Here is a 15,446-nt window from a genome sequence, read left to right on the forward strand (position 1 = left end):
GTGTTTTTATTTCTTCATAGAGTGTCTATAGGTCTCTTAAGGTGTTGCTATCTAAGGTGAACACCTCAAAGCTGAATATTTTCCATTGACGTCATGAATGTGTGAAGCCTGTTTACCTCGATTGTAGACCCTACTTTTCATGTCACACAACATCGGTTTCCGAGAAAAGGACCACAAGCTGAAAACTTTCCACTCGATCGAACCAATCGCTGCTCGTATGTCCTTTCATGGTAAAGTACATCTAGTCATAAACACGGAAATACGCAGCAAAGACCTTGTTACTCAAAGACCCAGCTACTCTCTGACAGTCACCATCAGACCATCAGACCACCAGATGGACAGGCTGTGTGTTGCTCTGATTGCATTCTTATGTGAGTAACTTGTTTTACTGGGCCTTATAGCTGAATAATAGCTGATTTCTTGATGTGGTTTTATGGTTGACTAGATTTGTTATCTTATGATTCTGATATTGTGGTAAAGACATGTTTTACATGTGGAGAAGTTTATGATATCAAAGTGACATTCTGTGATTCATCCAAACACTGTTCCTTCCTCTGCTACCTGTAGGTGCTGTTTCCTCCAGTCAGTTCATCCTAACACTGTTCCTCTGCTACCTGTAGATGCTGTTTCCTCCAGTCAGTTCATCCTAACACTGTTCCTCTGCTACCTGTAGGTGCTGTTTCCTCCAGTCAGTTCATCCTAACACTGTTCCTCTGCTACCTGTAGGTGCTGTTTCCTCCAGTCAGTTCATCCAAACACTGTTCCTCTGCTACCTGTAGGTGCTGTTTCCTCCAGTCAGTTCATCCTAACACTGTTCCTCTGCTACCTGTAGGTGCTGTTTCCTCCAGTCAGTTCATCCTAACACTGTTCCTCTGCTACCTGTAGGTGCTGTTTCCTCCAGTCAGTTCATCCTAACACTGTTCCTCTGCTACCTGTAGGTGCTGTTTCCTCCAGTCAGTTCATCCTAACACTGTTCCTCTGCTACCTGTAGGTGCTGTTTCCTCCAGTCAGTTCATCCTAACACTGTTCCTCTGCTACCTGTAGGTGCTGTTTCCTCCAGTCAGTTCATCCTAACACTGTTCCTCTGCTACCTGTAGGTGCTGTTTCCTCCAGTCAGTTCATCCTAACACTGTTCCTCTGCTTCCTGTAGGTGCTGTTTCCTCCAGTCAGTTCATCCTAACACTGTTCCTCTGCTACCTGTAGGTGCTGTTTCCTCCAGTCAGTTCATCCTAACACTGTTCCTCTGCTTCCTGTAGGTGCTGTTTCCTCCAGTCCTCCACTCCAGATGGGACCTCTGCAGCAGAAGTGGAGCTGAGAGTCAGACCAGGAGACAACATCACTCTCTACTGTGACTGCAACATAACTACTGGAGTATACATTATGTGGTATAGGAACTGTTCTCACAAGTACCAGCCACCTCTTGTTATTTCAACATACAACATTTACCAAAATCTTCAGGTCATTTCTGATAATCCCAACCCTTTCCCTGGATATAATGTGGTGTGGAACCCCTCTAACAACTCCTATGATCTACTGATTGAGAACATCACTGGATCTGACCTGGGACTCTACTACTGTGGGACTAAGGAGACTAACGTGGTGGATGGAAAATTAATTGAACAGAAAGAGGTCTACCACTATGGAAACATCACCACTAGGATTTCACTTGGTAAGAACTATTATTATTCTATATGTAGATCTTCTGGCTGTATCTTTAGTATTATTCATATTGTATTAGTATTGGTGTGTCTGGGTTCCATTAAATGTTATTTTGAATCAATCATCCGAGGCTGATCTAGGGTCATAAAACATTGCCTCAAGATCATCTGTAAACATCCAATCAGCAGTAGATAATTGACAACTCACTCTAAGAGAGTAGTTCTGTTTGTGTTTAATGTTTTGTCCAGACGTCAGTCCTCCTGAGTCCTCCTCCTCTCCTGATGTAGACTGTGGACTGTGTTGGATGTTGCTGTTCAGTCTGTGTCCTGTGTCTGCTCTCCTCTCCTCCCTCCTCTCCTCTTTCTGTGTCTACTCCTTCTGCAGAACAACAGGTAAACTCACTTCATTACTAATAGCATTATGTGCTCTTTCACTATTTCATAGCATGCACTGACTCACTCATTCCTTTTGTCGATTTGATATATTAAAATTCCATCTTACTAACTGTTGAAGTAAGGAACATCCTACATCCTAAACTTCCATTTTTGACAACATCAATAATATACAAAATTGATTATTTTACTTACAAAGTTAGTATACATTCACTCTCACTTAATCTGTTTTACTCTCCAACTCAATCAATCAATCAATAAACCAGCCATCAATCAATCAAACCTTCTTTCAAATACTCTGGTAAACTAATGTAGACCAGGTTAAATTGACAGTTCAATATCAGATGTGTTCTTTACTTGTTGTTTTAATGGTGATAACTCTTCCTCTGCAGCTGCAGCTGAGACTCAGGTTCCTCTGAACAGGACGACCACCAGGGGAAGTGACAGCAGAGAGAAGGTATAGTCAGAATCTGTGTTGTAGTTCTATGACTGGTGGCCATCTCTATTTGTAGTCCGTGATTTGTAACCCAGTACTATTCAAAGCATTGGCGAGTATAATCATTAAAAACTAAAGTAATAAGCAGTAAAACATATTGACATGATGCATACATAATAATGTATGATTATATATGAATAATATTAACAGATTAATTGTAAAATCTCTCTCTCTCTCTCTCTCTCTCTCTCTCTCTCTCTCTCTCTCTCTGTCTCTCTGTCTCTCTGTCTCTCTCTCTCTCTCTCTCTCTCTCTCTCTCTCTCTCTCTCTCTCTCTCTCTCTCTCTCTCTCTCTCTCTCTCTCTCTCTCTCTCTCTCTCTCTCTCTCTCTCTCTCTCAGGAGGAAGGAGATCTGTGTTATGCCTCGTTGGATTTCCGTCAGGGACAGAGGAGACCAAAGAACAAGAAGAGAGTCCAGAACTCTGACTTCAGTACTTACTCAGCCATCAATACCAGCAGAGTGTGAGACCTATACCATCCATCAATACCAGCAGAGTGAGACCTATACCAGCCATCAATACCAGCAGAGAGAGACCTATACCAGCCATCAATACCAGCAGAGTGAGACCTATACCATCCATCAATACCAGCAGAGTGAGAGACCTATACCATCCATCAATACCAGCAGAGTGAGACCTATACCAGCAATCAATACCAGCAGAGTGTGAGACCTATACCAGCCATCAATACCAGCAGAGTGAGACCTATACCAGCCATCAATACCAGCAGAGAGAGACCTATACCAGCCATCAATACCAGCAGAGTGAGACCTATACCATCCATCAATACCAGCAGAGTGAGAGACCTATACCATCCATCAATACCAGCAGAGTGAGACCTATACCAGCAATCAATACCAGCAGAGTGTGAGACCTATACCAGCCATCAATACCAGCAGAGTGAGACCTATACCATCCATCAATACCAGCAGAGTGTGAGACCTATACCAGCCATCAATACCAGCAGAGTGAGACCTATACCAGCCATCAATACCAGCAGAGTGAGACCTATACCATCCATCAATACCAGCAGAGTGTGAGACCTATACCATCCATCAATACCAGCAGAGTGAGACCTATACCATCCATCAATACCAGCAGAGTGTGAGACCTATACCATCCATCAATACCAACAGAGTGTGAGACCTATACCATCCATCAATACCAGCAGAGTGTGTGACCTATACCATCCATCAATACCAGCAGCTGGGAGGAATAACAACAGTTTTTATATTTTTACGAGTTACTTAATATTTGGGGGGATATTTGTTTAACTTTTTAAAATATTTTTCATACAACTTTTGCCTGTAGCCTTTTAATAATAATAACAATAGTGATTTAGAAAATGTTTTTAAGCTCAGGGAATATGGTTTATTAACTGTTGATATAGTTGCAGTTTGTAATTGTAGTTGTGAAAGTTCATTGTATTTCATTTTTTAAGTGTATTGATGTGTTAATGTAGCTGAATAAATATTGATTCAGTTTAATTAGATTGTATTTCATTATTTACTAAGCTAACATATGGAATTGTTTTAAGATGGTCATACCATGGATAATTTAGCTATTTGATTTAGAATTTTAGGACCCCTTTAGGTATAAACAAATATATATATAAAAAAATGTTTTGTTAAATATTTAATTTGGCCTTGACTACTATAGCCCATAGAAACACATTGAATAACAAATTCATAAATGGCAAAAAAGACTGTCACAAAATAAATCATAAGTTTGAAGTGTCTGAAAGCTCAGGGAATATTTTAGTTTTGTGGGACATATTTAAGCTCTTAGTTTTGTTGGCACCAAACTACCTCCATACTTCCATTCCATTTGTATGGGTTACCTTCAGACGAGCCCTGTGACACTTTAGGGGGTTGGACACCAAAACGGAGAACACCATCGTTTTTGTGAGTCTCCCCTTTCCACAGTGGGGTCATATTAGTTTCTCGGACAAACCGTTCGGACGCTACAGACGTTTTGGTGAGAAGACCGACAAAAACCGCCGTAGCTCGGCCACATTCCACCGCGGATGCGGAAGGCAGGATATTGAGACGTAGGCTATGAAAAAAATCTCGGATTTTGATGGGGATTTTTTTATTATGTTACTCAGACGCTTAAGGATTAACCTTGTTCCTGGAAAGCTACCGTTCTGTAGGTTTTCAATCCAACTCTAATTTAGCACACCTGATTCTAATAATCAACTGGTTGATAAACTGAATCAGGTTAGTTACAACTGGGGTTGGAGCGAAAATCTACAAGAGGGTTGCTCTCGACGAAGAGTATTGGAGAGCCCTGACCTAGCCTATGGTTGAACATTTTAAGTGTCTTAAATGTACTGTAGCTCAGTAAAGCTTTCAGTGAAACCACATGCTCAATAGAGTTACATAGTGAAATAAGGTTAATGATACCACAGAACAGTAGTCTCTGAAAAAACATCACTTTCATTTGAGGAAATTAGATCATGCTGATCTCATTGGACACGTAGAAGAGAAGTTAAATTCAGAATGACTGGCCTCTGCTTCTTTTCTGGACTCCCCTCTTCTCCTTACCACCTCCTGGTTTTAACACAACAACACAACATGTTAAACTGTTGTTATATCACTGTACTGGATGAGAAGTTAAGTTAACACAAACTGATATGAATATCCCCATGTCAAATCAAATCAAATCAAATCAAATTTTATTGGTCACATGCGCCGAATACAACAGGTGCAGACATTACAGTGAAATGCTTACTTACAGCCATTAACCAACAGTGCATTTATTTTAAACAAAAAAGTAAGAATAAAACAACAACAAAAAAGTGTTGAGAAAAAAAGAGCAGAAGTAAAATAAAGTGACAGTAGGGAGGCTATATATACAGTAAAATAAAGTGACAGTAGGGAGGCTATATATACAGGGGGGTACCGTTGCATAGTCAATGTGCGGGGGCACCGGCTAGTTGAGGTAGTTGAGGTAATATGTACATATGGGTAGAGTTAAAGTGACTATGCATAAATACTTAACAGAGTAGCAGCAGCGTAAAAAGGATGGGGTGGGGGGCAGTGCAAATAGTCCGGGTAGCCATGATTAGCTGTTCAGGAGTCTTATGGCTTGGGGGTAGAAGCTGTTGAGAAGTCTTTTGGACCTAGACTTGGCACTCCGGTACCGCTTGCCGTGCGGTAGCAGAGAGAACAGTCTATGACTAGGGTGGCTGGAGTCTTTGACAATTTTGAGGGCCTTCCTCTGACACCGCCTGGTATAGAGGTCCTGGATGGCAGGGAGCTTTGCCCCAGTGATGTACTGGGCCGTACGCACTACCCTCTGTAGTGCCTTGCGGTCAGAGGCCAAGCAGTTGCCATACCAGGCGGTGATGCAACCAGTCAGGATGCTCTCGATGGTGCAGCTGTAGAATTTTTTGAGGATCTGATGACCCATGCCAAATCTTTTTAGTCTCCTGAGGGGGAATAGGCTTTGTCGTGCCCTCTTCACGACTGTCTTGGTGTGTTTGGACCATGATAGTTCGTTGGTGATGTGGACACCAAGGAACTTGAAGCTCTCAACCTGTTCCACTACAGCCCCGTCGATGAGAATGGGGGCGTGCTCAGTCCTCTTTTTTTTCCTGTAGTCCACAATCATCTCCTTTGTCTTGGTCACGTTGAGGGAGAGGTTGTTGTCCTGGCACCACACGGCCAGATCTCTGACCTCCTCCCTATAGGCTGTCTCATCGTTGTCGGTGATCAGGCCTACCACTGTTGTGTCGTCGGCAAACTTAATGATGGTGTTGGAGTCGTGCCTGGCCATGCAGTCATGGGTGAACAGAGAGTACAGGAGGGGGACTGAGCACGCACCCCTGAGGGGCCCCCGTGTTGAGGATCAGTGTGGCAGATGTGTTGTTACCTACCCTTACCACCTGGGGGCGGCCCGTCAGGAAGTCCAGGATCCAGTTGCAGAGGGAGGTGTTTAGTCCCAGGATCCTTAGCTTAGTGATGAGCTTAGAGGGCACTATGGTGTTGAATGCTGAGCTGTAGTCAATGAATAGCATTCTCACGTAGGTGTTCCTCTTGTCCAGGTGGGAAAGGGCAGTGTGGAGTGCGATAGAGATTGCATCATCTGTGGATCTGTTGGGGCGGTATGCAAATTGGAGTGGGTCTAGGGTTTCTGGGATTATGCTGTTGATGTGAGCCATGACCAGTCTTTCAAAGCACTTCATGGCTACAGACGTCAGTGCTACGGGTCGGTAGTCATTTAGGCAGGTTATCTTAGAGTTCTTGGGCACGGGGACTATGGTGGTCTGCTTGAAACATGTTGGTATTACAGACTCAGTCAGGGACATGTTGAAAATGTCAGTGAAGACACTTGCCAGTTGGTCAGCACATGCTCGGAGTACACGTCCTGGTAATCCGTCTGGCCCTGCGGCCTTGTGAATGTTGACCTGCTTAAAAGTCTTACTCACATCGGCTACGGAGAGCGTGATCACATAGTCGTCCGGAACAGCTGGTGCTCTCATGCATGCTTCAGTGTTGCTTGCCTCGAAGCGAGCATAGAAGTGGTTTAGCTCGTCTGGTAGGCTTGTGTCACTGGGCAGCTCGCGGCTGTGCTTCCCTTTGTAGTCTGTAATAGTTTCCAATAGTGTCCTGTCCCACCGTGTGTTTTCCCGACCCAGAAGGCAGCAGGAATGAGGAACAGAAACAGAGCTCTGGAGACCACCACCAGGACCCAGCTCAGACCACAGTCAGGAAGACAGCAGGAATGAGGAACAGAAACAGAGCTCTGGAGACCACCACCAGGACCCAGCTCAGACCATAAATACATAATAAATTATAATAATAATTATATTTGTAAAATAAAATGATGTTTTTCTGAGATTATAATGTTCTGTGGTATAATTCACCTGACTTCTCTATGTAACTCTATTGAGAATGTGGTTGAAAGCTTTACTGAGCTACTTTTAGTAAACTTCAACCACAGGCTAGGTGTTTGTATGAAACCACAGAAACTGTGCTGTGGTTCTGTTCAGCATCTGTCTTCCTCTAAAGACACACCCCCTTAGCATCTAAACCACACCTTCTTAGCCTAAGAGTCACACCCTTGTCACTTCTAAGCCAACCCTCTTAATATGTTAGCCACACCTGCTAAATGTCTAAGCCACACCCTCAAACAAAAACCTCTGAAAGGTTGCTGGAGCCTTTCCAAACAGAATGGTATGACCTTAACATTGAGGAGACCATAGGGCAGAATTTCCCAAACTTGGTCCTGCGGAACCCAAGGGGTGCACATTTAAAAAACCAAAACGTTCCATAGGGGTAGACTACGTCACTCTTGGATCATCTGTCTTGCAAGTAGTGCTGTCACATTATCTCTTTTTGATACAAGCAGTGTCTTCATAATTCACCACACATAATTTTATAATCAATTTTAAATGCTTACGGCAATGAAAGTAAAATCAGTAATTCAAAGTAAACTAAATCAATATTTATTCAAGGTACATTTAAAACATATCAGTTCCCTTTACAAAAATATATATGACCATATTTCCTGAAGTTTTGAAAATATTATTTTACTCTGATAGATTCAATGCAGGTGTGTTCTACAGTCAAATTAATGCAAGCTTAAAAACATCAATTTTAAAAATTATAAAGTCAAAAAATAATACTCAACCATAATAAAATGACTCTAAACTCATTGTCATACGTTGAGAGAGAGAGAAAGATATTGGAAGTTACAATTATTCCATAAAAAGTAAAATAACTGGTAATAACATCAAAGTTCTAGTCCTCCCAGTTAAGTCTATAATGGTTCAAGTCTAACACCCTGCTGGTATTGATGGAGGGTATAGGTCTCACTCTGCTGGTATTGATGGCTGGTATAGGTCTCACTCTGCTGGTATTGATGGCTGGTATAGGTCTCACTCTCTTGGTATTGATGGAGGGTATAGGTCTCACACTCTGCTGGTATTAATGGCTGGTATAGGTCTCACTCTGCTGGTATTGATGGCTGGTATAGGTCTCACTCTGCTGGTATTGATGGAGGGTATAGGTCTCACACTCTGCTGGTATTGATGGCTGGTATAGGTCTCACCCTGCTGGTATTGATGGCTGGTATAGGTCTCACTCTGCTGGTATCGATGGCTGGTATAGGTCTCACTCCGCTGGTATTGATGGAGTGTATAGGTCTCACACCCTGCTGGTATTGATGGCTGGTATAGGTCTCACTCTGCTGGTATTGATGGATGGTATAGGTCTCACCCTGCTGGTATTGATGGCTGGTATAGGTCTCACTCTGCTGGTATCGATGGCTGGTATAGGTCTCACTCTGCTGGTATTGATGGAGTGTATAGGTCTCACACCCTGCTGGTATTGATGGCTGGTATAGGTCTCACTCTGCTGGTATTGATGGATGGTATAGGTCTCACACTCTGCTGGTATTGATGGATGGTATAGGTCTCAAACCCTGCTGGTATTGATGGATGGTATAGTTCTCACTCTGCTGGTATTGATGGATGGTATAGGTCTCACTCTGCTGGTATCGATGGCTGGTATAGGTCTCACTCTGCTGGTATTGATGGAGTGTATAGGTCTCAACACCCTGCTGGTATTGATGGCTGGTATAGGTCTCACTCTGCTGGTATTGATGGATGGTATAGGTCTCACACTCTGCTGGTATTGATGGATGGTATAGGTCTCACACTCTGCTGGTATTGATGGATGGTATAGGTCTCACACCCTGCTGGTATTGATGGATGGTATAGTTCTCACTCTGCTGGTATTGATGGCTGGTATAGGTCTCACTCTGCTGGTATTGATGGCTGGTATAGGTCTCACTCTGCTGGTATTGATGGAAAGTATAGGTCTCACACCCTGCTGGTATTGATGGCTGGTATAGGTCTCACTCTGCTGGTATTGATGGATGGTATAGGTCTCACACTCTGCTGGTATTGATGGATGGTATAGGTCTCAAACCCTGCTGGTATTGATGGATGGTATAGTTCTCACTCTGCTGGTATTGATGGATGGTATAGGTCTCACTCTGCTGGTATCGATGGCTGGTATAGGTCTCACTCTGCTGGTATTGATGGAGTGTATAGGTCTCAACACCCTGCTGGTATTGATGGCTGGTATAGGTCTCACTCTGCTGGTATTGATGGATGGTATAGGTCTCACACTCTGCTGGTATTGATGGATGGTATAGGTCTCACACTCTGCTGGTATTGATGGATGGTATAGGTCTCACACCCTGCTGGTATTGATGGATGGTATAGTTCTCACTCTGCTGGTATTGATGGCTGGTATAGGTCTCACTCTGCTGGTATTGATGGCTGGTATAGGTCTCACTCTGCTGGTATTGATGGAAAGTATAGGTCTCACACCCTGCTGGTATTGATGGCTGGTATAGGTCTCACTCTGCTGGTATTTATGGAGGGTATAGGTCTCACACTCTGCTGGTATTGATGGATGGTATAGGTCTCACACCCTGCTGGTATTGATGGATGGTATAGTTCTCACTCTGCTGGTATTGATGGATGGTATAGGTCTCACTCTGCTGGTATCGATGGCTGGTATAGGTCTCACTCTGCTGGTATTGATGGAGTGTATAGGTCTCACACCCTGCTGGTATTGATTGCTGGTATAGGTCTCACTCTGCTGGTATTGATGGATGGTATAGGTCTCACACCCTATTGGTATTGATGGATTGTATAGGTCTCACACTCTGCTGGTATTGATGGCTGGTATAGGTCTCACCCTGCTGGTATTGATGGCTGGTATAGGTCTCACTCTGCTGGTATCGATGGCTGGTATAGGTCTCACTCTGCTGGTATTGATGGAGTGTATAGGTCTCACACCCTGCTGGTATTGATGGCTGGTATAGGTCTCACTCTGCTGGTATTGATGGATGGTATAGGTCTCACACTCTGCTGGTATTGATGGATGGTATAGGTCTCACACTCTGCTGGTATTGATGGATGGTATAGATCTCACACTCTGCTGGTATTGATGGCTGGTATAGGTCTCACACTCTGCTGGTATTGATGGATGGTATAGGTCTCACACTCTGCTGGTATTGATGGCTGGTATAGGTCTCACACTCTGCTGGTATTGATGGATGGTATAGGTCTCACACTCTGCTGGTATTGATGGCTGGTATAGGTCTCACACTCTGCTGGTATTGATGGATGGTATAGGTCTCACAGTCTGCTGGTATTGATGGCTGGTATAGGTCTCACACTCTGCTGGTATTGATGGATGGTATAGTTCTCACAGTCTGCTGGTATTGATGGATGGTATAGGTCTCACACTCTGCTGGTATTGATGGCTGGTATAGGTCCCACTCTGCTGGTATTGATGGATGGTATAGGTCTCACACTCTGCTGGGATTGATGGATGGTATAGGTCTCACACTCTGCTGGTATTGATGGCTGGTATAGGTCCCACTCTGCTGGTATTGATGGAGGGTATAGGTCCCACTCTGCTGGTACTGATGGATGGTATAGGTCTCACACTCTGCTGGTATTGATGGCTGGTATAGGTCTCACTCTGCTGGTATTGATGGCTGGTATAGGTCTCACACTCTGCTGGTATTGATGGATGGTATGGGTCTCACTCTGCTGGTATTGATGGCTGTGTAGGTACTGAAGTCAGAGTTCTGGACTCTCTTTTTCTTCTTTGGTCTCCTCTGTCCCTGACGGATATCCAACGAGGCATAACACAGATCTCCTTCCTCCTGAGAGAGAGAGAGAGAGAGAGAGAGAGAGAGAGAGAGAGAGAGAGAGAGAGAGAGGCACACAGATGGAGAGAGAGAGAGAGAGAGAGAGAGAGAGAGAGAGAGAGAGAGAGAGAGAGAGAGAGGCACACAGATGGAGAGAGAGAGAGATGGGGAGAGAGATACAAGAGAGAGAGAGAGATTTTACAATGAATCTGTTAATGTTATTTATATGTAATCATACATGATGATTATTTCAAGTAATTCATCATATTATTATGTTTTACTGCTTATTCCTTTAGTTTTTAATTAGTATACTTGCCACTGCTTTGAGTAGTACTGGGATACAAATCGCATGGACTACAAATAAAGATGGCCACCAGTCAAAGAACTACAACACCGATTCTGACTATACCTTCTCTCTGCTGTCACTTCCCCTGGTGGTCGTCCTGTTCAGAGGAACCTGAGTCTCAGCTGCAGCTGCAGAGGAAGAGTTATCACCATTAAAACAACAAGTAAAGAACACATCTGATATTGAACTGTCAATTTAACATGGTCTACATTAGTTTACCAGAGTATTTGAAAGAAGTTTGATTGATTGATTGAATGATGTTTGATTAGTTGGATCATTGATTGATTGATTATTTCATTGATTGATTGAGTTGGAGAGTATTACAGATTAAGTGAGAGTGATTGTATTCTGACTTTTTAAGTACAATAGTGACTTTTATCAAATAAAGGAATGAGTAAAAGAGTGCTATAAAAGAGTGAAAAAAGCATATACAGCTTGTAAATAATGACTTAACAATGAATGAGTGACTAAGTGACTCCTGACAGAGAGTGAGAGAGTGAGTGTACCTGTTGTTCTGCAGAAGTAGTAGACACAGGAAGAGGAGAGGAGAGCAGACACAGGACACAGGCTGAACAGCAACATCCAACACAGTCCACAGTCTACAGGAGGGGAGGAGGAGGACTCAGGAGGACTGACGTCTGGACAAAACACAGGTATAAATTAAGAACCTTGTCTCTCATTGAGATTACTTTTCTCTGGCAATATAGGTGTAAAGTACTTAAGTAAAAATACTTCCAAGTACTTTTTGAGTAGTTTTTTGGGGGTATCTGAACTTTACTATTTATATTTTTGACAACGTTCACTTCACTACATTCCTAAAGAAAATATGTACCTTTTACTCCATCCATTTTCCCTGACGCCCCAAAGTACTTGTTACATTTCAAATGCTCAGGCAGGACAGCAATATGGTCCAATTCACGTACCTATCAATATAACAAGTTGTCATCCCTCTGATCTGGCGGACGCACTAAATCAAAATACTGCGTGTGTGATATCTGAGGATTGGAGTGTCTGTCCATGAATTTAAAAAACAAGACAATTGTGTCGTCTGGTAAGGAATAATAATAATAATAATAATAATAATAATAATAATAAAAACATAATAATAATAATAATAATAATAATAATAATAATAATAATAATAATAATAATAATAAGGAATTTGATAGCGTTTACTTTTACTCAAGACAATTTAATACTTTTTCCACAACTTACTGAACAAAAATATAAATGCAACATGCAACAATTTAAACGATTTCACTAAGTTACAGTTCATATAAAAGAAATCAGTCAGTTGAAATAAATAAATTAGGCCCTAATCAATGGATTTCACATGACTGGGCGTGGGTGCAGCCATGGGTGGGCCTTGGAGGGCATAGGCCCACCCACTGGGGAGCCAGGCCCACCCACAAGTATATTTTAGCAATTACATTTACTTTTAATACTTGATACCGGCGTGTTTACACTTGGTCTGCGGTTGTGATGCCTGTTGGATGTACCGCCAAATTCTCTAAAAACAACGTTGGAGGCGGCTTATGGTAGAGAAATGAACATTAGATTCTCTGGCAACAGCTCTGGTGGACATTCCTGCAGTCAGCATGCCAATTGCACGCTCCCTCAAAACTTGAGACATCTGTGGCATTGTGTTGTGTGACAAAGCTACACATTTTAAAGTCGCCTTTTATCGACCCCAGCACAAGGTGCACCTGTGTAATGATCATGCTGTTTAATCAGCTTCTTGATATGCCACACCTGTCAGGTGGATGGATTATCTTGGCAAAGGAGAAATGCTCAGTAACAGGAATATAAACACATTTGTGAACCAAATTTGAGCGAAATAAGCTTTTTGTGGGTATGGAAAATTATTATTAAATAAGCTTTTTTTGCATGTAAAAATGTTGGGGATTTCTTTTTTTTCAACTCATGAAACATGGGACCAACACTTTAGTTGTTGCGTTTATATATTTTTTCAGTGTACATTTAAAACCAGATACTTTTAGACTTTTACTCAAGTAGTATTTTACTGGGTGACTTTCACTTTTACTTAAGTCATTTTCTATTAAGGTATCTTTACTTTTGACTAAAGTAGACAATGTAGTGCTTTTTCCACCACTGAATTGTAAATATATTTTTTACACAAAGATACAGTGAAAAACAAGATTCTTTTTTTTTTTTTACCAAATGAAAGTCTGGTGACGACATTTCCATGCTGGTAGACCTCGTTGCCATAAATCGCTTTTTCTTTGCCTTGGAGAAACCATGCCATGTTCAGCACCGTTTTCTTCAAACTCCCACAGTAGTAGATTCCCAGGTCAGATTCAGCAACGTTTTCAATTAATAGATCATAGGAGTGATTAGAGGGGTTCCACACCGGAGTGAAGCGAGGGGAAAACATTTGGTTTATAACTGGCATAACAAGAGTAGGTTGGTGCTCATGAGAACAATTCCTGAACCACACATTGTATACTCCAATGGAAACACTGCAGTCACAGTAGAGAGTGATGTTGTCTCCTGGTCTGACTCTCAGCTCCACCTCTGCTGCAGAGATCCCATCCTGACTGGAGGAAACAGCACCTACAGGTAGCAGAGGAACAGTGTTAGGATGAACTGACTGGAGGAAACAGCACCTACAGGTAGCAGAGGAACAGTGTTAGGATGAACTGACTGGAGGAAACAGCACCTACAGGTAGCAGAGGAACAGTGTTAGGATGAACTGACTGGAGGAAACAGCACCTACAGGTAGCAGAGGAACAGTGTTAGGATGAACTGACTGGAGGAAACAGCACCTACAGGTAGCAGAGGAACAGTGTTAGGATGAACTGACTGGAGGAAACAGCACCTACAGGTAGCAGAGGAACAGTGTTAAGATTAACTGACTGGAGGAAACAGCACCTACAGGTAGCAGAGGAACAGTGTTAGGATGAACTGACTGGAGGAAACAGCACCTACAGGTAGCAGAGGAACAGTGTTAGGATGAACTGACTGGAGGAAACAGCACCTACAGGTAGCAGAGGAACAGTGTTAGGATGAACTGACTGGAGGAAACAGCACCTACAGGTAGCAGAGGAACAGTGTTAGGATGAACTGACTGGAGGAAACAGCACCTACAGGTAGCAGAGGAACAGTGTTAGGATGAACTGACTGGAGGAAACAGCACCTACAGGTAGCAGAGGAACAGTGTTAGGATGAACTGACTGGAGGAAACAGCACCTACAGGTAGCAGAGGAACAGTGTTAGGATGAACTGACTGGAGGAAACAGCACCTACAGGTAGCAGAGGAACAGTGTTAGGATGAACTGACTGGAGGAAACAGCACCTACAGGTAGCAGAGGAACAGTGTTAGGATGAACTGACTGGAGGAAACAGCACCTACAGGTAGCAGAGGAACAGTGTTAGGATGAACTGACTGGAGGAAACAGCACCTACAGGAAGCAGAGGAACAGTGTTAGGATGAACTGACTGGAGGAAACAGCACCTACAGGTAGCAGAGGAACAGTGTTAGGATGAACTGACTGGAGGAAACAGCACCTACAGGTAGCAGAGGAACAGTGTTAGGATGAACTGACTGGAGGAAACAGCACCTACAGGTAGCAGAGGAACAGTGTTAGGATGAACTGACTGGAGGAAACAGCACCTACAGGTAGCAGAGGAACAGTGTTAGGATGAACTGACTGGAGGAAACAGCACCTACAGGTAGCAGAGGAACAGTGTTAGGATGAACTGACTGGAGGAAACAGCACCTACAGGTAGCAGAGGAACAGTGTTAGGATGAACTGACTGGAGGAAACAGCACCTACAGGTAGCAGAGGAACAGTGTTAGGATGAACTGACTGGAGGAAACAGCACCTACAGGTAGCAGAGGAACAGTGTTAG

General features: G+C 43.0%; 2 long non-coding RNA genes across 2 annotated transcripts; one reads left to right on the forward strand and one right to left on the reverse strand.

The window, feature by feature from the left end:
- The first annotated feature begins 1,957 nt into the window (after nt 1-1,957).
- On the forward strand, nt 1,958-2,913 carry LOC121559106. The gene is made up of 3 exons (XR_005998675.1): nt 1,958-2,051; nt 2,444-2,508; nt 2,887-2,913. It is a non-coding gene; the product is annotated as an uncharacterized LOC121559106 (long non-coding RNA).
- Nucleotides 2,914-11,066: 8,153 nt separating this feature from the next.
- On the reverse strand, nt 11,067-12,122 carry LOC121559105. The gene is made up of 3 exons (XR_005998674.2): nt 12,080-12,122; nt 11,637-11,701; nt 11,067-11,242 (listed from the first exon to the last, which is right to left on the reverse strand). It is a non-coding gene; the product is annotated as an uncharacterized LOC121559105 (long non-coding RNA).
- Nucleotides 12,123-15,446: the final 3,324 nt, after the last annotated feature.

This window comes from Coregonus clupeaformis, unplaced genomic scaffold (assembly GCF_020615455.1).
Source record: "Coregonus clupeaformis isolate EN_2021a unplaced genomic scaffold, ASM2061545v1 scaf1787, whole genome shotgun sequence".
Taxonomy (NCBI): domain Eukaryota; kingdom Metazoa; phylum Chordata; class Actinopteri; order Salmoniformes; family Salmonidae; genus Coregonus; species Coregonus clupeaformis.